The sequence below is a fragment of the Phyllostomus hastatus genome, unplaced genomic scaffold (assembly GCF_019186645.2).
Source record: "Phyllostomus hastatus isolate PE091 unplaced genomic scaffold, TTU_PhHast_1.1 phas_contig_17, whole genome shotgun sequence".
Taxonomy (NCBI): domain Eukaryota; kingdom Metazoa; phylum Chordata; class Mammalia; order Chiroptera; family Phyllostomidae; genus Phyllostomus; species Phyllostomus hastatus.
The window spans coordinates 12,556,707-12,580,176 of NW_025333664.1; positions in this window are offsets into that span (position 1 = coordinate 12,556,707).

Below are 23,470 nucleotides of genomic sequence, written 5' to 3' on the forward strand. Positions count from 1 at the left end.
AGATACTTGGAAGAATGGTGGCTGGTATTCCTAGGTGCCGCTGTGGGCACTGGCAATACCTGCCATTTCGACTTTCTTAGCATCTCTTGAATATCTGTTGTTTCTCCCCCGGGACCATTGCCTGGGGTGGAGCCCTCATCCTCTTATGCCTGCCCAGACACATGTCACACTCCTTCCTGGTGTGCGACCTGCATCCTCTCTCCTCATCCAAATCTGAGCTGAGCAGCCACAGGACTGTCTAAGGTGCTGCGACTGGCAGTGCTACTGTGGTTCTCACACCCTTCCCCTGCTCTCCAGGACCCCTCCTTCGCCTTCCTGAAAGTGTCTTCATGATTGGTTCCTGCCAGCCCTGGACCATCTGCCCCTCCCACTGCTGGCCCCGCCTCTTCCCAAGACATAGCCCATTCTCTCAGGCTATCCCCTCCCACTTTCTCATCTCTGTCTGGCCCCACCCCATCTGCCTAGCCAACTCCCATGAGTTCTTTATCTCCTGGGAACACATCCTCACATCTCTTCTGCTTTTAGGCTGAGCCCAGGACCTGCCTCTGCATTCATAGTCCCGGATTCTCTTTCATGTTGCTTTTCACAAACAGTTCACGCAGTCGATCACTTACCTGTTTTGCTCACCACACACACTGAGTTCCTTGTGGGAAGGGGCCTGCGCCTCATTTATCTTTGAACCCCTGAGGCAGGGAGAAGTGTGCCATGAGGGTGATGAGACAGCCCTGAGTTCCAGTTCCGCTTGTATCTGTGTGCTCTGGGTGTTACAGAACAAACAAGGGGGCCCTGGGACGATATACTATTATTGAAAAAAAAGCCCCCAGGTCCGTCATGTCCGCCGCCTGAGAAAAGATGTTTCTCAATGCCAGAGATTCATGAAAAAGAAAGGAAATGTTTATTTAATGCTATACAAACTTAAAGTAGTGACCTAATGTCTTTATCAAAAAAATCCTGAAGTCCCTTAAAACACCCATAAACAGACACAGTCCTTCCTTCCTTCCCCCTTTGCCCAGTCCAGAGTACCGTATCTCAGGAAAGGAAATAGAAGTCCATGGCTCAGGCAGTCCTCTGGTTATTCCTAGTTAGTACTCCATCTCGACTGGGAGAGCTCCCTGGGTTCCTGGCACCCTCAGCTGAGTCTCCGGGATCTCTGCTAAAACCAGGTGGTGGTTCCCCCTTCTAAAGCTGCGGGGGTCCCCACTCTGGCAAAGGCACGTGGTCCTCTCTCCCAAGGCTACGGAAGAGTCCCCACTCTGTCAAGGCCACGTGGTTCTCCCTCTCAGGGCTGCGGGAAGGGAGAGTCCCCACTCTGTCCAGGCCGCATGGTTTTCTCTCAATGGCTGCCGTGTCTGGGTTTAAATCCCCACGCCAATCTTCCTCTGCAGCCCCATTTCCGACTCCTCCTACACTTGGGCACACTTGCCCTCAATCTGCTGTCTTCTCCAGCTTTTCTGGTCTCCATCCTGGGTCTGGGGCCATCGTGTGACCCCATGTCATGGAGCCAATCTTCTCCCAGCTCCCACGCAGGCGCTTTAACTCAGGGGACCTGTCCCCCCAGTCCCATCTTGGGGGGAGATCCCTTTCCATCCCCCTGGCCTTGAGCCTGGCCATAGCTATTTAGCATATCTAAGTGACCAGCCGAAGGCTATAGGTATGCTAAATGACCACGCCATGGATTAGCTGCAAAGCTGCCCTGCATGTTCTTGCTCTGTGTGCCCCTTCTCCCAACTCACACCTGTGGGGAAGGGGTGAAGACACCTTAAAATCTCCTGGACACCTTGAGTTCTGGACCCCATTTCAAATGCCTATTTGGGATCCTCCCTCTTGGCTGCACCCTGTAACATGGGTGATTCGGTTACCTTTTCTTAGCAGCACTGCGGTAGAGACAGAACAGCCACTCTATTATAGAGTGACTGTGGGCATTAATTCTTAGAGAATTATACTGTCACAGAATAAGTGAGCTAAATAAATGTTAGATAGTGACATCACCCTCATCACCACCATCATTATTGTGACTAGTTTCTGGAGGATGCTTCGATACTCAATAAACTCTTGTTGAATTGGACTAAATGGATGAGTGATATGAATCATTTTGTGGAGTTACGACTTCATCTGAAATGGAGTTAATAAAAGCGCATTAATTTTCTGATGTCTCTTTTTTCCTGTCTGAACTTTATTTTCCTTTCCCCCAAGAGGGAATGATTCTCAGGCGTTAGCAAAACATTTTACTTTGCCTAAGCGACCCAGGAATGCCTGGAAGAGAGCCATTCTGCCCAAGAAGCTAATAGCTGAAGTCAGGATTCACCTCCCTGCTGGTTGAGTGACACCCCATTTTCCCCTCTTAAAAGAACTAAATGGCCCATATTTCTTTTTTAAATTAAAGTGAGTGAAAATGAATTTCACAACTCCCTTGGAGGCGCCTGGAGACACACTGGGATGTCAAATAAAAAGTTGGGAATTGCTGAGCTTAGGCACAGCACTCTGGCTTCCCAAGAAAGATGAGATGGGGGACCATCCATTGTGGGGGAGGAAGGGGAGGGAGGATCAAGGACAACAGCTAGATTGTGAGGCCCAGAAATGGTGGTGGAGGGGGAGGGAAGAGCGGGGGGAAGGGAGGGTCATGTTGAAAAGAAACTGTCGAGTGACTGACTGATCTTTAACTTCGGTGAGAAGGAGTAAAACCAGTTCAAGACGTGCTGAATAATTGCCCGAGAATGATTCCTGGCCGCCCTGTAAATGATTCCTCGCTATGCAAAAATATTGAAAGCAGAAGGGAAATGATTGTTTTGAGCTTGGAGATTTCTCAGCTCTCTGACTTTGCTAACGAGATTGGAGCCTATTATCCTTGTCTCACTGTGAGCCTTCGTCAATAGCAGAACTTGTATCTCCTGAGGGAGCGTCTACCGAGTTCATTTCTGTTTAACAAGTGTTTATTGAAATCCCGGGATGCGTCTGGGGCTGAGATTGGATCCATGCACCGTGCCGGGGTTGTGATGACCGGCTCCTTGGGCCCGGGGGGATTCCCGGCAAGCCAAGGGGAACCACTGGAGAATCGGTGCCTGGGCCATGCTCCCCCAGGGGTCGATGGCCTTTCTAGGCCTTCTGGTGGCCTGGAAGAAGCAGGTCAACCGATCTGGGCCCCCGCGTGCTTCTCCCTGTGTCCCCACCACCCTAGCCTTTATTGTCCGAACTATGGTGATAGTCTTAAATCGTAGCGTGGAGCACGTGACCCTGTGGGCTCTGCATTGCACCTGGCTTCCTTTTTCCCTGGAATAGAACCCGCCCTCTGAGCGTGGCCCCGGAGACCTGGCAGGCTTGGCCCCTACCAACCTCTTATCCCTGTTCTCTTCCCTTTCTGAGCCTTTGCATGCACTCGTCCCTCTCTCTGGAATAGCCATCCCCGAACTCTGCATGGTCTGGGGCTCCTGAGTTCCCAGGGTTTTCCTTAGAGGACATCTCTTAACCACAGAGTTCAAATTTGCCTCCCCTGTCTGTTCTCTCTCTCTGACATCTGTGATTGCTATTTCTAATTACTATTTATTTCCTTACTCTTGTCCTTCTTTCCCCACCAAGTTGTGAACTCAACAGGGCAGGTTCTTTCGCTGTGTTGTTCACTTCTTTGTCCCAGTACCTGGCGTACAGCAAGTGCTTGGTCCATGGTACCTGACCTGCTTACAGCAGCCGAGTCAGCAGGAGATAGCGCTAATGAAATAAGAAAAGGGAGGGAACTTGAGGGACAAGAGGTGTTATGGGAGGAGTGCCACCTCGGGAGACCCGAAGCAAATTCTCTGGCCCCTGGGGACCTGGGTTGCCTTGTGTCTAAAAGAAATTATGCTCAAGTATCCGCCCTCCTGGCTCTCGGAATTCATTGAGTGTAAGAGCTCCGAGACAGAACATTTTATTGATTGACAGCTCTTTGGCCCAAGCCTGCTCCAGAAATGTTTTCGTGAAGTGGCGTTGCTCTCGGCTTGCCTGTCTCCCGTTGACGTTTTCAGGCTTAATTCGAGGCTGTTACCCCATAAGTAGTCACACGCCAGACACGCCAAATAACCTTGGCAGGAGAGCTGGGCTGGCAGAGTGGAATAACAATTTGATTTTAGGGGTAAATGCTGAGGGCCTCTATACCACAGTTGTTTGCGTCCTCGTTTCAACAAGTTAAGTGAGTTCTGTAGGAGATTTCAAATTTGTTCAATAACGTTTCATGGAGTCGTCTACACTGGCTTGGAGAGCGGTGGGAGGGAGGTGCTGTTGGAAAAGGCTCCCCACCACTTCGAGCGATCGGTAGGAACGTCCAGTGGAGCTTTTACACACCTTGCTGCATTTGACCCTCCCGAAGACTGTGGGGGCGGTGCCTTCGCATCGGAGTTTTACAGGTGGCCAGTTGCCGGTCGGATAGGCCACACATTGGGGAGATGCAGGACTTGCATCTGGGTCGGCGATTCCAGTGCTGACCATTCTCGTGTCCTTTGCAGCTGATAACGTACTGCTTGTAGTAGGAACCACATGCTAGAAAGAAGTAGCAGTGTGCCCACTCTCTGCCCTGCAGGGGTCCTCCTCTCTGGCGTGGAAGACCACAGCCTTCCCAGGCTGGTCCCCTGGACTGGCACTGGCTGCAGGGACTCCCCTTGTCCCCAAAGTCTGTAGGTGGTCACCCTGGTCAGCTGCCCTCCGGTCAGCCCGGCCTTTTCCCCGCTCCCAGCCCTGGCCTACCTGTGCTGGGATCCAGGAAGGATTTGCTTTCTGGTCTCCTGCCAGGATCAGAGGCTCTGCTGAGTCCCAGATTCTGCTTCCACCTAAGTCTTATCACACTCTGGCTCAGGGGACTGGACTCCAACTGCTCCCTGGGCTCCTGCTTCGACCCACGTGGACCACCTGAGCCACACTGGTGCCATCTTTTGGGCATTCCTGCTGGGTGCCCATTGAAAAGGCCCCTCAGCCCAGCATCAGAGAGGCTAGGCTTGTGCGCATGAGCCGTTCTTGGCCATGAAACGAGGGGAAGACTCACAAGAGAAGCAGCGCCGGTTCTGAGACTCAAGAAGCCCTGAGCCTGACAAGTGGTACCTGCTTCCCAGGCCTGTGGTGTGAAAGCGCTTTATAGAGATCATATTCCTCGTGTTATCTGGGCCACTCACTCACTGGGGAACCCTGGGCAAGTCACGTCTCTGCCTGGGCCTCAGTTCACCCATTCATTAAGTGGGAAGGCTGAACTGGATAATTTCACAAGTCTGTGGTCTGTTCTTTGGCCCGCCCTTGACCTTTTCACACACTGACACGTAAAGGGACCTAGCGGTTAGGGTCATGAACTTTTGAGGCAGGGAGACTTTAGGTGGGGTTGGTTACCTACAGGCTCTATGACCCTGGGGAATCCCGTTAAGCTTGCCAAACCCCCATTTCTCCATTTCTAAAGTAGGGGCAACACTAGGGCCTCCTCAGAGGATATTTGTGAGGACTGACTAGCTAATCCAGGCAGTTTAGCCTGTGTCTGAGACATAGTACAGTCTGGCTATATATGTTGGCTAGATGTTAGCTATTACTCCTTCCTTCTCTTCCCTTCTTGCCCTAATTTCTGACTTTCTTTTTCTTTCTCTGGACACGGAGTCCTTTACTCCTCCATCTGTGGCCTTGTGGACTGAGAGTCATCAGCTCACCAAACAGCTGTCCCAGTGCCCCCCGATGGCTGTGAGGCACCTCTGCCGGCCGCTGCACGCTTGTGTCCGGCACCAGCCCCGGAAGTGCCTGGGTGCCCGGCGCTGGCAGACTGGGCCCTGGCAAGAGGAGGCTCACCTGTCCTTAGGACCAGAGTCCTGGAGGTTGGGGTGCATGGGTTCATCTCATCCAGCACTTACAGGATGATGTAATTCTGATGGGACTAGGGCTGCTGCCCAGCAGGCCTGGCCTTAGAGCGCTTGGCATTGACGGTCGTGTTAGTTTGCTGAGGCTACCACAGCAAAGCGCCACACTGAGTGGCACACACACCTGAATGTGATCGGCGTACAGTTCTGGAGTCTAGAAGTCCCTGATCGAGGTGTCAGCAGGGCCATGTTCCTTCTGAGGGCACGGGGCAAGAAGCTGTTCCAGGCCTAACTTTCTGGTGGCTTGCTGGCATTGTCCGGCATCCCTTGGCTAGCGGCAGCATCGCCCCGATCCCTGCTTTCACGTTCACTTGGCGTTCTCTCTGTGTATGTGGGTCTCTGCGAGCAGCTTTTCCCTCTCCCAAGGCTGCCGGTCTCATTGGGTGAGGCCCTGCCCCCGTGACCTCCTTCTGCCTGGATATTCTCTGTAGAGGCCTTAAGTCCAACTAAGGCTGCCTTCGGAGGTACTGGGGGTTAGGACTCCAGCGAAGCTTTTTGGGGTGATACGTTCAACCCATAATAATGATCAGTAGTTCCACAGAGGAGTAGTAACATGGAGGTACAGGCAAAATGCTGTAGAACAGCATAAACCCCCATTTAGGTGATTTGATAGACAAAGCTCAGAACAGGAGGAGGAAGGGGGAGGCTTGGACCCCTGGGGCTTGGGTCACATGAGATACTGGAGGTGCGGGAGGCTGGAAGGGAGGGACAGATGGGAAGGCGATGGGTAGGTGGAGGCCCTCCCCACTACCTTGGCCCAAGCCTATGTTCCTTGTGTGGTCATTCTTGAACTTGACTGAGAGGACAGGCAGATTTAGTTCTCTGTTCTGGGGTGACCACGGGCTATAAAACTTCTGCTTGTGGAAGATCCTAAGATCCCCCACGGACGATTTTTCCCGAGGTGGAGATTTGTGGGGACAACCGCGGTGCGCTTACACGGCTCTCTCTCCCCCTCCTGCAGCCCCGGATCTGCTGTCCCGGGGGCCCCATTTCTCATTCCCAGGGCAGAGCCAACTGTTGGCCCCGGGCAGGACAGGTTTGGCTTTCGGAGATGATGTATGGTATCGAAGTGTGCTGCCTGGTCAGTAAATTATCCCTCTGATTACTGGACAAAGAGAGAGTTTTACACCGCAGCCTGCGGGCTTCGCGGTGCCTCTGTGTTCTGACACCGCCCTGGGGCCGGACCTGGAATGCGCAGACAGGGGGCCTGCTTCGTGCTGCAGCTGCGGCCCTCATTGCTCTGGGGGAATGTCTCCACCCAGAGAGGGCGAGGGAGGAAACCAGCCCTTAATGGGCACCGGCTGTGGCCAGGCAGCTAGCGTGTTTTGCTTCATTTCCTCCCTACCACCGTCCTCCAGAGCGACTGTCTCACAGTGGGGAAACTGAGGCTCAGGGAGGGTAAAGGACTTGCTGTGGGTAAGACATCACAGGCCTAGAATTTGACCTTAGGCGTGATCGATGGCAAAAATCTGTTCTCTCTCCAGGGAGTGACAAATATTTGGACCAAGGGTTGGCTCTCCTTACTTGTAGAGGGCCAGGTAATAAATACTTTTGGCTTTGTGGGGCATATGGTTTCTGTCCGCATGAAAGCAGCCATTGATAAAACGTAGACACGTAAGCCGAGCTGTGTTCCTCTAACACTTTCTTCATAGAGACAGTCAGTGGGCGGGACTTAGCCTGAGGGCCACAGTTTGCTGACCTTCGTGTTAGAATACCTGTCACGACAGTAAACACTGTACTGCGCCAAGTGACTGAGAGAGCCGGGTTTACTTTCTAGAATGAAAATGATTCTCGTAGAGGAGGTGAGTCTCGTTCAGTGATCTTGGGGCCAGAGGAGACAGGTGGCACGTTACTGCCATCCCTCCAGGGTGACGGGGCTTCCCGACAACTAGATGTTGCTGCTTTTGGGGACCCAGGAGAGACTTGTCCCTGTGGTCTAATCAGGAGGCTTGTGGTCCAGAGGGGGTTAAACGAGAAAGAACAACATTAGCATAATTTTCTGCTCTGGAGTCGCCTTCATAACTTTTGCAAGTCAGTTTTAAAGTTAATCGTAGTAACATCTCAGGCCAGTATATTTTGAAAGAGAACCTGTGCTCCCTGAATTAATGCTGTCACGCAGGCAACACCTCGGGAAACAGCTGTAATCAGAAAGGCCTGGGCTCAGGCCCTCGCTTGGCAACACAGTACTAGCTGCTCGGTCCTGAGCAGGTCATTTAAGCCCGGAATCTGGGTGTCCTCGGTTGCTAAGTGGTGAAGGTGAGGTTTGCAATCTTTCACACAAGAGAATCACCTGGAAGGCTTGTTAAAAGCAAGGATGGCTGACTGAGTACATCTGGGGCAGAGCTATGAGTCTGCGTTTATAATAAGTTCCCAGGTGATGCCGCCGGCGCCGGGCCGGGCACTACACTTGGAGAACCGCTGGGTAGGAGGATGCGAAGTGTTCCAGGTTCTATTTGCCAGCAGATGCAAGTTGTCGGATGCGGGGAGCAGGCCATTCCCACGGCGTGTTCAGGAAGCAGACGTGAGGGCGTGCAGGCTCCTCCAGCTTCGGGAGCCAAGTAAAACCACCCACAGCTACCTGGAGGTAGCCCTGGGCAGGTCCAGCTCTCAGTGGTTTGATGAGAGAGGTTTGGTGGGGGGTAAGGGTAAGGGAAGGAGAGAGGGACAGGGGCTTCTCTTCACCCCTCCCCTGGGAAGGAGGACATGGCAGTGTGAGAATCCTTTTAGGACAGTAAGGGAGATGTTTCACTCCCTGCAGCACTGGGCCCCGGGGTCTCGGGGGGATGCCAGTAATGCAAGTAAAGTGCTTTCTAAGCACAGTGGCCGGCATGTGGGGAGCAGCCAAGAAGTACTAGCGATTATTATTTTGTGTGTTGTAAAAAAAGTCTATTGTTGCAGAGGTATGTGTTGTGAAAGATCCTCTCTCTTTCCTGTTGTGTTGCTCTCTGACGGTAACCACCTGGGCCGTTTGGGGCACGTCTCTCGGGCGTTGCCTTCACCGACACCGGCCAGTCCTGATTCTGTGCGAGGACAAACGCACACCTTGTGGAGCTGGCGTTTGTGCGCTCCTTCCCGGCCCTGTTTGTCCCCGGTCCTTCGACCTTTTTACTGCATGGGTGAAAAATGCTTCCAATTAGCATTCGTGTAGTTATTAGTGAGGTAGAAGGTATTTTTAAATGTTTGTTTATTTCCCTGTTTCCCCTTCCTGTGACTCAGCTGGTTGTGCATTTTTCTTTCAGGTGGTTTTCTTCTTTGTCGTTTGTAAGAAATAGTAGTTCTTTGTCATACATGCAAAATTATTTTTTTCTTACATTGTTTTCTTTTACCCGGTTATGGGTCATATATATACACACACATACACATATACATACACACATATACATATACACATACATATACATACATATACATACAGTCACACAGAGGTATTTTTGTTTGCTTTCTTAATTTTTCTGTGGTGAAGTTTGTCAGTATTTTGTTGCTTTTGGTTTCATGTCGTCATCAGAAAGGCCTTCCTCACTTTCATAAAAGACATTTTCCTTTTTCTTTTTCTGGTACCTTTATGATGTTTTCTTCCTTTCATCTCTTTATTTTTAATTTATTGATTGAGGGGAGAGAGAGACAGAGAGAGACAGACACAGGCAGACAGACAGGCATTGATTTATTGTTCCATTTATCTGTGCATTCATTGGTTGCTTCTTGTATGTGCCTTGACCAGGCATCGAACCTACAACCTTGGTGTATCAGGAGGACACTCTACCAACTGAGCTACCTACCTGGCCAGGTCTTCTTTTTTCTTTGTTGATTTAAATCTTTAATATATCAGGTCCTTATTTTGATGTAAAGGGTGAGGTGGAGAGCTTGCTTTATTGTTACTCATTCCAAGATTACAGCTAGTTGTCTCAATATCTTTTATTGAATAATCTATGTGTTTCTTGGGAAAGGCAACCTGAATAACATTCCCACATCTTTTAGGGTCCAATTAGTTCCACTTACTTGTCTTTCTCTTCACACAGTGGTACTGTCTTACTTAGTTACTGTAGCTGTGATATGCTTTAGTATCAGAAGTATGCCCCTGATACTCTCCAGTTTCAAGTTCCCCCTGCATTTTTGCTTGTTTATTCTTCTGGAAAAATTTTAGATTCATTTTGTCAGATGCTCCCCAAGTTTTCTGTTTAGGTTTTGGTTTGCTCTGCACTGAATTTATAGGTTAACTTAGAGACCATAGACTTTTTTACAGCATTAGCCCTCTCACCCTAGAACAAGGTAAGTTTCCCCGTTTACTCCAATTCCTGGTGTTCCGTGTGCCTCAGTGGGACTTTACGGTTCCGTCTTTTAGGTGTTGTACTCTTCCGGTTTATTCCTACATCTTTGTTACTTTTGTATATGGGATAAATGTTTCTATTGTGTTTTCTGATTGGCTATAGGTGCAATACAAAGATGTGGTTTTTAGGCATATAATTTATGTTTGGCTTCCATAATAAAAAATCTCAGTTCTCATAATTTTCAGTTACGCCCTTGGGTGTTAAGGTGGACAGTAATATCACCCACAGTTAGTGATACTTCTATCTTCTCCATTTTAATCTGTGTTCAGTCTTATTTATAATTTTTTCTTGTGCTAGAAATTCCAGAATGAGGTTAAATAATGTGATAATAGCAGATATCCTTTCTCCTTTTCCTGATTCAGTTATCATACTTGTAGAGTTTTATTAATATGACTGTTCTTTGGGGTAGATGTTCTTTATCGTTTTAAGGAAGCAGCATTCCATGACTGAGTTTTTTTTTCCCCATCAGAAACAAATGTTGAGATCATCTGTGTCTTTGAACCTGTTGACCTATTGTTTTTACAAATTATACGACTGAACTTTCAGTTGTACGCAGCCATTATTGTAACCATTTTCAATTGGTTATGGTTTATTATTGCTTTAATATGGTGCTGGGTTTGATTCACTAGTATTTTATACAGTTTCATAATCCTCTTATCTGAAACTCTTCAGGTGGGATGTGTTTGCAGTTCATATTTTATTAGATTTTTGGGAAGGAAATATGATGCAGATACTGTGAATGTTGTGTAATAAGCCCAGTGGAACCTGGGGACCTATCCCCTTCATCAGACGCATTAATATGTATGGAGCCGAACACGTGAATGCAAAGTCGAGTCGGAGAAGTGAACGCTAACGGTAGTCTCGGGTCACGTGTGGTGGCTTCCAGAGAAGTCGAGGGCAGGGCTGCACCTGTCTCAGGGTGGGCTTCCTCGCCGAGGCCCGAGACAAAGGCTCGCGGGAGGGTGGTTGATGGATCTGAACGTGTTCCCAGGAAAAAGGGGTGGACACACGTGACCAGGACGGGAAAGAAGAGAAGCAGGAAAGACCCAGGGAGGACAACTCTGGCTCCACCGGGACAGGGGGGCTGGGCTGCTGATGTCCCTGCACTGGGCCATCACCGTGTGAACAATAGACCAAGATCCTGAAGGGGTTGGGGGCGGGGCTTGGACAGCCCAGGCCACTGCCACCAAAGCGGTTAAGAAACAAAAGCAGTTTTTTTAGAAACATTATGCTTTCAGAATTCTGGATAAGAGATTGCGTTTGTGTATTTAATTTCTCCAAGTGAAGCTGTTTTGCTGCACTCCAGGCGAGCTTGGTAGCAGGGTTGTCCTAGCTGCTGAAAATGGGGGCTTTTCTCCCTTTCTCGGGGCCGTGGTGTCCCTTGGAAAGCACCAGAGGCATCAGTTCCCTGAAGGTTTTCCGGAACAAGCTTGAAAAGCCACCCGTCACAGCATACAGTGTTTGGAGGTAAATTTTGACAAACATTTGAGTTTTTAAAAATAAGCATTATTGATTTAGTCAAACCTGTTCTTGACTTTATATTTTCCTGAAAAATAGTGCCTTTCATGGACAGAGTCCTTGCTCATAAAATTTGCATAATTTCATAACATAGAATAAGCGTGCTCCTTGACTGTGAATTAAGTTAAAGCAAAGATTTTGTCTAATTCATTGTCATATCACCAATTCCTGACACTTAATAAGTACTCAATGAATATTTGCTGAATGAAAGAATCGATGAGTGTGGCGTATTCACTTTCTCAATGACTAATTTTGCCTATTTATCTTTTTGCCTCTTGCTAAAGCTCTATCTACATTAGAGTCTTTTGAAAAGACCCATATATTACATTTATCAATCCTATCATTAAAGATTTTTTCTAATTCATTTAATACTTCTTTTGGCTTATTAATTCACTTCTCTCTCTTTTTTTAAACTTATAAATTGATTGCTCAGTTCATTTATTTTCATTGTAACTTAATGGGAAAATTCAAGGTATACATTTTCATTAAATACAGCTTTGGCTTCCTCCTGAAATGGTAGTTTTTTCTCTTCCATTTTTCTAATTAGTCTGTAATTATATTTTATTTTCTCTTTAATACAATAGTTTAGCATATTAAAGTTTTTAGTGGTTGCGTTTTTAAATATTTTATTTCTCATAACAAACTTCAGATTTTCTGCATTGTGATCATAGAATATTACCTCCATGATTTAAAGTTTGGGACTAATTATTGTGATTAGTTTTGGTAAATTGTTAAGCACACAATTAATTTTTCACTTTTCTCCTCTTCTATTTCCCATAACGTACCCACAAAACTTTGAGAAATTTGAGAGAGTTATTCCTCCCACCGAAATTAAATAGCATAGATTAGGGGGCATTTACTTAATTATTATGTGTGAGGTCCTTTTTAAAAATTTCCTTTCAGGGGGAGGCAATATAAAAATAAAGTAACACGTGAGCCACCCGACCAGCTCATTCAAGTTTATGATACAGGTTCTAGCATAATAACATCCAATAATGTCGTTTTCCTCTGCCGACTCTGAAGGATGCATTTCAGCAGGAGATTTTTCTCCAGGCCCTATTTCCCTTTGTTCTCGGGGTTTGGCCCCTCAGCGGGTGTCAGGGCAGACTCACTGGAACCCGGAGGAATGGGGGAGCCCTGGCCTGTAGCTGCTGCTCCAGGGGCAGTGGTCCGCCTACGCAGACAGCCCCGGGGCAGACCTTTGGCATCCTCGGCTTCCAGGTGTGAGAGAGCAGGAAGATCACCTCTGTAAGTTATGGTGATGCCATGTAAATTTTCAATAAACATGCCTCACCTGGAGTTTCCCTCAAGTGGGCAGCCTGCTGTGAGTGTGGAAAAGAGAAATCTGACACAGGAGAACAATTAACCTTGTTCAGTGAACCCCATGTTCAGTTTTCTTAAACTGTTATGAGCTTCTTTGCACTTAATCACTGCGCTTCAGCATCCAGGCACACCTGCGGATGCATCAGCCTCAGCAGTTGTCTTTAATCATCTGCTTTTGAGCACAGATTTCCTCCCTCCTTCCACAGAGAGTGACGGAGTTATCTACACTGTTCAGAGGCAAAACCAGTATGAATCAGACAGGACCCTTGTCCTCTAAAACAGAGGCCAGAAAATTACAGCCTTCGTGGCCGAATCCATCCCCATGGCCACATCCTGCTTACTACCCACTTTTCTAAATAAAGTTTTATTGGAACACAGCCGCACCCATTCTCTTGTGCATCGTCCAAAGCTCTTGTGCTACAATGACAGAGTTGAGCAGTGGCCACAGAGACCATATGGCTGGCGAATTCTAAGATATTTACTGTCTGGCCCTCTACAGAAACAATTCGCTAACCCCTGATGTAGAAAGTCAAGGTTTGTGCAGTGAGATGCACGGACCCCCAGGCACACTCTCGTACCCTAAAGCTCCAAGTGTTGTTGGTGAGGGCTGGGCCCATTTTCTAGGTGGTTCTTGTTCACCTTGTGGGTTCTGCTCACGGGGCGGTGGTGCACCAGAACCTCCTGCTTTGCTCTGGACAGCAGAGGTGCCGGGTCACTCCGAGGAGCCTGGTCTTACTTCCCAGGGGCCTCAGGGCTGCAGCTGGCTTCCCAAGCCCAGCCAACCAGAGAGTGGCACTTTGCTTTCATTTGCCTCTGATAATATTTGCAAAATGTTTAGCACTGTGCTTGGCACAGAGAGAGTGCTACTAGGTGTTTGCAAACAGTGAAACCCTCTGTGGCCTGCAGGCTCTGTGGGAGAGGCCAGTGGCAGCGTTGCCTACCCCCTTTCTTGGACACATTGACAGGGTCTCTCCTGACAAACCCCTCCCCGTCCCAGCTGACTGAGCCTCCTCTGGTGGCAGGTGAGGGCATGCCGGATGCTGAGTGACCAGCTCTCCCTCCTCTTCCTCTTCTTTAGCTATGGGACTGAGTCTGCACGTCTCTTACAGCTTGGATGACCTTGAACAACAACATTGGTGATGTCATAACAGCAGTAATAATGGGCATATTTATTATGAGTGGTGATCATTCATCGAGACTTGGCTTGGTGTGTGTAGTTACATATGTGTAGTATGTGTAGTTCTTTGCCTGCATCAGAGGCTGGCTTGCAGGCCAAATCCTGCCCGTTGCCTATTTTCGTGTATAATGTTTTATTGGTGCACAGCCACCTATTGCCAGTGGCGCTTTTGTGCCCTCAGGGCCAAGTCCAGTAGTTGCAACAGAGGCCAGAGAGCCTGCAAAGACTGGTAGTTACTACCAGGCCCTTCACAGAGGAAGTTTATCAGCCCCCGGCCTATGTCACCTTACCTAATCCTCCTGCCCCTCCGTAAGGCAGCGCTGCCGTGGGCCCCTTTTACAGCTGAGCAGAGGAGGCTCAGAGGTTAAACGGCTTGTCCACATAGTAGACGCCTTGTCTCTAAACTGGGGATAAGACATTCTCTCATTGCTTTTCCAGGCTGGGCAGCAGTGTGGGAGTGGCACCGGCAGAGGGGAGGGACCCGGGCGGCATCAGGAGTGTGGGGAAGTCTGGCCCCTGTTAAGCTATTGTCTCACAGTGATTTTTTTGATGTTGGCACAGCGAGTGGGCCAGATTGGAGAACCTCTCATGCCCTCCCGGCTCCAATGGGCTGGAGCTCCCGGCCAGGGGACTGGAAATGCCGTGCTCTGGAAGGAGGCTCAGCAAAGCAGGTGCGGATCTCTAAGCAGGTGTGGTGGGTGTACCTTCTATGTCTGTGGTGTAGGGGGAGCTCTCAAAGCCTTGCCACGAATCTCCGTACCCGTCTTCTAGCCTGTGAGGCATGGGGCACGTTCCCCGTCTCCTGTAAGCCTCGGTTACATCCTCCGTAAAATGGGGAGAAAAGTACTAATACGCCATCTTTCCTTTTGCTGACCTTCTGCAGGTACAGGGAGAGGTAAATCCTTCACGCAAACAGGGTACCCTGAATCCTTCCTGCTGATTCACAGGGAGGTGGCACAGAGGTGGCAGGGGTTGGTGGGGCTGAGCTTGGGGTGGCGTGCCCAGCCTGAGGGGCTACCTGTGAGTCATGCCCAGGGACCAGCAGGCCAGCTGGTGCCCTCTGGGTGTGGTTCTGACACCCGGCCCTCCGGCCCCAGGGAAAAGTCCTGGAGGGCAGGAGGGGAACCCAGACGCCCTCCCTCTGCCTTCCCTCCTACTGTCTGCAGCACCTGCTGAGCTCCTGGTAGATTTGGGGGTAACGTTACTTTATTAATCTTTCTTTTGTAAATACCACTGTGAAAAGGAGGAGGTTTTGCCTTCACTCATCTTTTCATTATTATGGTAATAGCTTTCAATTTATAACTAATTAATGTTGCTCCTTCCTAACCTGGCCTTTATGATGAGAGGCCTGGGAAGAATCCAGGAGTGGATGCAGGGCGGGCAGAGCGGGCATAAGGATGCCGGAGCAGTTCTCTGTGGCAGCTGCTGTTCCCGACCCCCGGTGCCTTCTGTGGGGATGGGGTCGAGGCCTGTTCCCATCCCCTGGCAGGCCGGGGCTCAGGCTTGGCTGTTCACCTCTCAGCAGGAGATTGGCACCCGGCGGGAGGAGGCAGCCAGGGCAGGGAAGCTTCTGGTAGGCACCCTTGAGAGGACCAGGTGAGAGCCCTGGAGGTGGTCCAAAGGGAAAAGGGAAGGCCCAAGGGGATACAACTGTTGTCTTCAAAGTGAACGTCACGCGGACGTGGGCTGGTTCTCTGAGCCCCCGGTGAGAGACCCAAGAGAAATGGGCTGCGGGTCCAGCAGGCAGGTTTGGATGCTGTGTGAGAAGCGTGCCCGCCGTTGTGACATCCACAGGTTTCTGGAAGTAGAGCTGTTCTCCTCGGGAGGTCCCTAGTGCCCCGCTGCACGTCCCCCCCCCCCCACACACACATGCTACAGGAGACATTTAAAGACACGAGTGGATTTTGTGGGTGGAAGGTGGGGCCAGAGAACCTCTGTGGCGCTGTGATTCGTTTCTGCACGTCACGCATTTGTGTCTGGGAGCAGCGACTGTAGCTGTGGTGTCCCATTTATTAGTGGTTCCGTGGACTCCGGGCCTCACGCCTTCCTGGCAGGCCAATGTAGGCCAGGCTCCCAAGGCGGGAGAGGGCTGGAGAGCACGGGAGGCCCGCGAGGAAGCTTGGTAATGACGTGCACAGATCCTCTTTGATCTCTGCTCGCAGGCCCTCCTGCCCTGCAGGGGAGCTCAGATAAGAGATTCCAGGTTCCCTGTGGACTCCTCTGGAACCGCAGAGTCATTAGCTTCTCCTGTTTATCAAGTGAGCATAAATAGGTACAAAATCGGTTTCTTGTCTCCCTTCTGGATTGATTATATACATTTGCCCATCCCTCCCTCCCGTCCCTCTCCAACCCTGGATTCATTAGACATATTTGCCACTGTTTGTCCTGTGTAAAGACTTGGGGTAGTGGGTGAGGGGCGTGGGGAAGATACGGGTCGTCCTCGAGGCAGTGTTGATGACCCCAAAGCAGCCCCTTTTCTGCGCGGTCCAATAAGTATTCTGCAGCGATGGGAATGCTCTTTCCTGACCTACCCGGTATGGTAGCCAGTGAAGCCATTAGCCACGTGTGGCCACTGAGCACTTGAACCGTGGACGCTGCATCCGAGGAACTGAATTTTTAGTTTTATTTACTTCTGGGGGTCCAAGAGGAAAGGAGAAAAATGATGGGTTGACTTCAGACAGGTTGTGTGATCAGGCCAAGGTACTCAACTGTCTGAGCCTTAGTTTCTTGAGTGTAAAGTGGGAGTAATAGTGGTGGTCATGCATGTGGTAGGGCCTGGCACATAGTCAGGACTCATGTGGTACTGATGCACATCATAGGGCCCAGCACGTAGTGGGGACTCATGCATGATGCCTGTGATTATCATTGACCACTGCTCCCCAAGTCTCCAGCTGCCTGTTGGCCACTCTTCACCGAGCCTCACTCGCTCCCCTCCAAGCCCAGCTCAGTCTTGGTCAGGACAGAGAAGGGGGGCAAGAAGGGAAGCCTTAGCGGCTGGGGGGTAGAGCTGCCCGACGCAGAGACTGAGCTGAATTTCGAAGTCTTGCTGCTCAGACCCAGGTGGGTCAGAGAGCCAGAGAGAGTCTCTCGGATCAAACCTTCGGTCGGTCTGCCCTGCCTTTGTGCAGAGACGTTTGGGTCTTTCCAACCTAAACACTGTTGTGTATGGGGAGAATGCAGACTTCGGAGGCAGGCACAGCTGCAGTTGAACTTCAGTCTCATTCTGCTGTCCCTTGGATAGATAATGTAACTCTTCGAGCCTCAAGTTCTTGTTTATAATAATAGAATTTACTGCAAAGAGCGTGAGGATTAAATGATACAATACAACTAAGTGATTCAGCACATTGCCTGGCCCACAGTGGGTGCTCAGTGAACGTTCGCTGTCCGCTGTGACGCTGTGTCGTGGCTGCTGGCGTCTGCCTCCCGATTTGTCCTTCAGGGCCAAGGCACTCGTTCCCCAGCAGCTGAGAGCACTGGCTGCTGACAGCTCACAGCTGAGCCCCCTCCGCTGTAATTGCCCTCCGTGGAAGGGACACACCTTGCCCAAGGGTACACCCCTTTCCTGTGACAGCCCATCTGCCATAAATATTTATAGGACTGCTTGATGTGAGGGTGCAAGAGTCTGACACCTTTGCCTCAACTCAGGGCGGCCATCCAAGGTTACAGCTCCCTGCATGCTCAGCCGAGGCCTCTGCGGTGCCGGCTGCGCAGCGTGAGCGCCCCCTCTGCCCCACCCTGCTTCCTGCACTCCTTTATGGTGATGGTCCCAAGAGTGGTCCTGGCTAGACCTCCTGCGTGGAAATCTCTCTGGAGTCTGTCTCCCAGGGAAGCCGAACTGAGATGAAGAATGGTTTTTCCCTTTATCCATTTGAGACTTGTTGTTCTAAACGTTCTAATCTTCTTTCACCCAGAGTGAGCCCCGTTCTTTCTGACTCCCAAACCCAGCCACGCCCCCTGCTCCACACTTCCCTGCTTAAAGCCTCCCTGTGTTCCTTCGTAACTGTCAAGGTCAAGTCGGACCTCCTTGGCATGGTCTTCCAGGTTCTTTTCTACCTGACCCCACTGGATCTTTGTAGATTCATTTTGTCTAACTCCTCATCTCTCCACTCTAAGCACCAATCTCACCGAATAACAGGCATGCTCATGTTATTGCATATGCCATTTTCTCCGCATGAAATGTCCTTTCCCATTTTCTGCTATTGGAATGGCATTTTTTTCCCTGCTAGAGAAGCCCTCGTCTTCTTCTCAACTGTCAAAGCCAATTTGTGGAGCATTACATACACCCAGTGTCTCTATAAAGTGCTCCCTCTCCCCCTCATAGAGCAGACAGAGAGAGAAGCTCCCTCCCTCAGATTCCCGATCCATCATGCGTTGTATTTTGACATTTGCCGCAGTGTATCACCGTGTATCTGTGTAATGTCCCCATGTCCCCATCAATGCATGTCTCTTATTTGTACGTCCCGCCCAACCCAATGCCTGCCACATAGTAGGTGCTCGATTCATGAAAGGCCCTCAATTTGTAGTAGGTGCTTGATAAATAGTAGTGAAGAAAAAAAAGAGAAAAGGGAAGAAGGTATTTTAGTTAGGATGTGCTAGGTTATGCTTCAATAAGGAATGATCCCCCATAGTAAATGACTCTCAAATCTCAGTGAACTGCAACTACAATAATTCTTTTCGTCTCCATGTGGGGTTGGCTGCGTCTCCACTCTGCATGGGTTTTAGTCTGCTACTCGGGCCAATGAAACCACTCCTACCTGGGAAATAGAAATAGGTGGTCTGTGACACAGAGAAAAGGCTGACGTGGATAACCGTGCCCTGGATCTTAGGCGAAACCTGGAAGTGACACATGGCTGCCCACATTTAATGGGCCAAAGCAAGTCACATGGCCACTCCCGAGTTCAGTTGGATGCGGATGTATCGTCCATTAGGAAAAATGCCAGAAATCACCTGGCCAGGCTGCCTCCCGCTGGGACAGGGATGTCTAATTTTCCTCCAGGGGGAAGCACCCCAAGTCAAGTGGGCAAGCCAAGTGTTGTTGATGTGGGGCGAGGTAAGCTGGTAGCAGGAAGGGTCTTGAACAATAACATGAAGTACTGTGTAGTGAAAAGGAGACCCTGAGTGGTATCCCAAGCTCACTGCCCAAGGGTCTTTGGGAGTTGCCTTCGGAATGCAGGCCCCGGCAGGCAGGAGGATGAATGGCTGCTGCGAGGCGCATCTGATTGGTTCCTGGAGGCTGTCGTTCTTGGGTGTGATGCCAGTCTCTGGACTTCACCGTGACTCACCAGCAGCTGGTGGGCCACGGAGACACTTGGTGGACAGCTGCTCCGTGTAATTTCTGGGCCTGCAGTGTGTTTGGCAACCGTCAGGGGCCAGGCAGAGTGCCTACCGTACCATCACGACTTTGAAAAATACCTTTTTAGAGACTTGGTCCAATCAGCTGCAGGACGGACTCAACTGTGGAAAGAGCTGAGGTTCTGGCGAGGCAGACCTCATGGTTTGCAGACGAAAATCAAACTTGTACCTGTGTGCAGGAGCTGGGCGGAGGTGCCGATGGGTGACGGCCCTACTCTTGTCCCTTCCCGCTTTAACTTGGAGGCGCGCAGCTCTGTCACGTGGGGGAATCACAGGGGTCCTGCCCAGGGAAGTGAGTGTGACAAGCCTGACTGTCTGTCCTCCTGACTCTCTGGACCCACCCACACCACCCACTGCCTTCCTCTTGTCCCATTTCCTTTATTCCCCCTAGCCGGCTCCCCTGTTTCAGTTCTCATCTTGCTCTCGGATCTGGCGTTCACTGGAGGTTTTTTCAGGCCTAGCCCTGTTGCTCCCAAGGCATTTAGATCAGATCTGACTCACTCTGCCTTCAGCCCCTGGGGACCTGTGCCTTGCCTGAGGCTCTCGGGCGTTCCGGCTGACGGAAGTAGCACTCAGCATCTCCTTTGGTGGTCTAAGATCCCTTGCCGGCACTTGGTCCTTAGGGATGCTTCATGACCCCAGCTTGTCTCTCCTGAAATACTGGACCTCTGGAGGGCGGAGGACCACGGTGCTGAAGTCATTTTAAAAAGGGGTTGATTTTATAACGTTCGGTTTCTTTTTTCTTAGGGCTAGGATAAACCTTGAGTGATGACAGTGCAAGATGGTAGAGGCTTCCAGGACTCCATTAAATAAGAGAGGGTATTTTGCTTGTTACAATTTAGGGAAGTTTGGGGGTGAGGTTTTTTTTTTTAATTGTCCAGGGAAATAATGGCTGTGCATCAAGTTCAAAGGGCAAAGGAGGAAATCCAAGAAGGCATGCCCCTCCTACAGCATCTGAAGGAGCCTGAGGCCAAATGTGAGGGGGAGGGACAACAGCGTGTAACCGAGTTCATGCAAGATGACCATGGGGGCATGACCTCTGCTCCCTGCTCCTTAACTTGGTGCGGGAACCGAGCATGCGCAGTGACTCTCGTTGCCTCGGGGTTTGATCATCTTGCTTCCCGTTCATGTCTCATTGAAAACAAACATCTTAATTCAGGGAGTCCTGGCCTGCATCATGTAAGGGCTTTTCACTCGCCTTCAAACAGAGAGGCCACTGTTTCCCGGCTGGAAGGACGGCACTGGGATGGGAAGGATGCCTGGGCTCTGCGCCGTTCTTTGGAAGTTCAGCAAGGGCGCAGACCTAGCTCTGAGATTTATTCCAGAAAGAATCTTGTCACTGAACTCTTGACCAGAGAAATTGGCAATTTAAATGCAACTGGGGCTGTGTAGGCCATAGAAATGAGTTATGTATGTAGTTAGTGTATTCGTTTGCTAGGGCTGCCCTAACAAAATACTGCAGACTGCGTGGCTTGGCGTAAACAAGACAAATGTATGTTCCCACAGTTCTGGAGGATAGAAGTTCAAGGTCAAGGTTTGGGCAGGTTTGGTTTGCAGACGGCTACCTTCCCCTTGGCTTACAGATGGCTGCCTTCTTGCTGTATCCTCATGTGGTCTTTCCTCTCTTCATGCGCCCCTGGGTTCTCTCTGTGTCCAAATTTCCTTATAAGAACACTGGTCGGATTGGATTAGGGCCCACCCTCATGGCCTTAGTTTAACTTAATCCTCTGTTGAAAGGTCCTTTCTCTCCAAATATAGTCACATCCTGAATTACTGGGAGTCAGGCACTCCTCACATGAATTTCGGGGGACACAGTTTAGCCCTTCACTGTTAGGCAGTATGGACCTGTACTCTGGAAGACTGAGACACCCAACTGGAGCAACGTGTGTTGTTCTTGATAGACGCCTACTGTATACAGCCTCCTCGCCATTATCGGGATCCCTCACTGAAGGCCAGCAGAGAGCTCTCCCAAGGAGGGTGCCCCGCGGGGTGAGAGGACTGGGGTTCTAGCCAGAGGGAGGGGTGCTCAGTTCCTGGGCGTGGGTCCCCTCAGGGAGGTAAGACTGGAGAGGATATTATAGTCACCAGTGGAATTTTGACAGGCTGTTTTCAGAACATTCTGTGTGCTTGTAAAAGGTATTCCGGGGCTGGTAGGTAACAGTCCTGGGAAGCAAACCTTAACATAAGAAGGGAACCTTTGAATGGTCAGAGATCTCTAAAAATATGATGGATTGTTCCAGAAGATGGGAAGCTTCTGGGCACAGGGTGTGTTTAGGCAAGAGGCTGGAAGACCCCACGGCGGGGTTTAGCGTAGGGGGTTCCTGTCTCACCTGGAGAACGAGGCCAGATGACTTGGCGGTGTCTCCCGACCCTGGTTGCCTCTCCACTTCCCAGTGCTTTGTCAGCTGTTCAGGACCACGGGAGCCGAAGTGTTGCTCACATTTTCACCATCAGTGTAAAAGTAGCTGCCACCTGAAAATCGGGTTTCCTGGATTACTGAACTTGTCAGTACAGCCGCACAGTCATACCTCAGTACCCGTCGGCTTCGGAACTCATCAAACCCTGTGCGTGTCGCATTTTGACGTGAAAAAATGTTTCAGCGCTTGGTGCTCGCTCAGGACCCGCTGTACTTGCTAGGAAGTGTGTGAGTCACGCCGCCACCCCCCCGCAAGAGAACATGCTTCATCGTTCGGCACTCGTTGGTTTCAGTGCTTGTCACGAGTTCCGGAACGAATTAATGACAAGTAGCGAGGCACCACTGTGTTTTCTAGTTTGCAGTTGTATTTAAGTACTCATCAGCAGGCCGTGTGTGGGCATGTGTGCGGAGCCAAGTGAGATGCATCTCTCGTGCTTCCTATTCTCACTCAGCAAACGGCCAGGCGTGGAGAGCTAAGGATGCGCCCCAGCAGACATCCATGGCCTGGGGGAGAGTGGGTCCCCCTGTAAGTGAGGTGCCTGTGGACACTGGGGCTGCTAAAGGCTCTGGGTCTCAGCAGGTCCCGGCTGTGTTTGTGGCAGGCAGGGAAGACAGTGGAAAGGTGGTGTTTGCATGGCCTTTTAAAGATGGTTTAACTGTCCCGTTGGCACAGAAGGACCATGAAGACTATGTGCACTGAAGGTCAGTGATGAGAGCGTCCCTGTGAGGTTCTGGGTGCCTGAGGCTTCTTGCCTGGCGAGGCTGCAGGGTCAGCCCTTTGGGGCTGGGCTGGGGACCCGTCTGGAGTGGTTGGCAGGAGCGAGGTTGTGGCGAGCCTTGTGTGTGCCGGCTGAGAAATGGTGGTGCCGGTGCTCTGAGCCGGGCCTCTCTCCCGGTGTTTGGGACCTGACCCCGTGTGCTGGGCAGGACGGCATTTCTGTGGATGTCTGTAGTTTTGTCGTTAACACCTCTCCGCTTAGCGTGTTTCCAGGTGCATATTTGATTCACATGGGAGTGTCTTGGAGACATCGCGTGCCACCTCCAGTGGTAATACTAACACTAAATACCAGCAGGGCTGTGATTGTGTGTCCAGCGCTGTGAGGAACGTCATCCAGGTGCCCGCCCATCTTACCCTCGGGACAGCCTGCCCGGTGAGCACTGACACCGCCCCATCGCACAGAGAGGCTGAGTGACTCAGCCATGCTCTCCCGGCGCCTCGTGGCAGAGTGGGCTTCATGCACAGGTGCCGGAGCCCATGGTCACGGCCATTGTGCTCACTCTCTCTGCACCGTAATCCTGCAAAGACTGTGGCTCAGGGAACCTGCTGGCTCCTGGGAGCTGCATCCGCTGACAGGCAGCAGGGCCAGGATGCCAAGTGACCCAGGGGCATGAGCATCCCTGGGAAGGAACATAACCTGTATTTACCAGAGCGCTTGTCTCAGGGCGGGGGAAGCTCTGCTTGGTGGGAAGGGACACTTCAGTAAGACATTTGGGGTGGACAGGGAGG